This window comes from Tiliqua scincoides, chromosome 1 (assembly GCF_035046505.1).
Source record: "Tiliqua scincoides isolate rTilSci1 chromosome 1, rTilSci1.hap2, whole genome shotgun sequence".
Taxonomy (NCBI): Eukaryota; Metazoa; Chordata; class Lepidosauria; order Squamata; family Scincidae; genus Tiliqua; species Tiliqua scincoides.
In genome coordinates, this window is record NC_089821.1 from 28,045,290 (window position 1) to 28,046,477 (window position 1,188).

The 1,188-nt window shown below is 46.3% G+C and overlaps 1 pseudogene; it reads right to left on the minus strand.

Annotated features, from left to right (window-relative positions):
• Positions 1-272: 272 nt before the first annotated feature.
• LOC136637290 (5S ribosomal RNA) lies at positions 273-389 on the minus strand (annotated as a pseudogene).
• Between the last annotated feature and the right edge of the window lie 799 nt (positions 390-1,188).

Below are 1,188 nucleotides of genomic sequence, written 5' to 3' on the forward strand. Positions count from 1 at the left end.
TTGCAGGGGTACTGCCATTCTGTCACACTGCGATTGGTGGGCATCAGTGGCATTACCATGGATGTTGTAGATCAACTACCTGTCAATGTTGCTCTGTTAGTTCAAAGGGTTATCATGTTGATGGTGCCTTTTCTTCTGGGACTGCATAGGATTTCAATGATATTGTGTGGGACTCACACCAGTGCTGAAGCAGTGTGCCTTTCAATTGCTCTTTGAGTCATTTGACCTTCAATTTTGGTTGGCAACCTTCAGTCTCGAAAGACTATGGTATAAGCCTACAGCACCCGGTATTCCCAGGCGGTCTCCCATCCAAGTACTAACCAGGCCTGACCCTGCTTAGCTTCCGAGATCAGACGAGATCGGGCATGTGCAGGGTAACAGTTGCTGCCTTCGTGCCTCCACAATTTTAGTTGCCCCATTGCCTTCTGTTGTACTCATACAGAGTAGAAAATAGCAGAGGCTTTCTAGTGGTGTGCTGCTTGATGCTTCCAGTGCACATCTGTCTGAGTACTATTTTTTAAAATGGAATTAGGAATATGCATTCTATGCTCTCTTTTTGGACTGCAAGTTATATGGGGCAGGATCTGACATTGGGATTGTTCTCCACCAAGCACACAGAGGGCGGTTGTGATCATAGCGGGCACTTCCAGCTGCTAGTATCATACACACTGTAATAATGTTAGAGAGACCCAGCTGGACTGAGCGGTGGAGTGTGCCTTGAATTTCTCATCTGGCAAGCTTAGTGGCTGGAATGGCTGCTGGTCGTTCACTTTGCGCTGGCTCCTGCTTGCCTCTGGGACCCATTGAAGCAGCTTTCCTCTCGATTATAGCCATTCCATTTGTTTTTCAAAAATCAATTTTAAGGCTATTACTTTCCCTAGCTCTGCAACACTTTCCTTGCTCATCTCAGAAATGTCATTAATGGCTTGCTGAAGCTTGCACCACATTATGCAACTATGGGAGGCCGCCAAGATGGACCTAGTGGACACCCAGGCCGCAGCTGGCAGTGTTAAAGATTTGAAAAGCCACTGTGATAAGTCACAAGTGTGGCATGAGAAGAGGGAAAAGTTAATTGAGCCTGAACAGTGACAAAACAGATACTGTGTTAACAGAGGACATTTGGTATGCAGAGCAAGTTGTCCAATTCACTGCTAATTAAACCTTCCGTCTCATCCAGCCCAAGAAAGC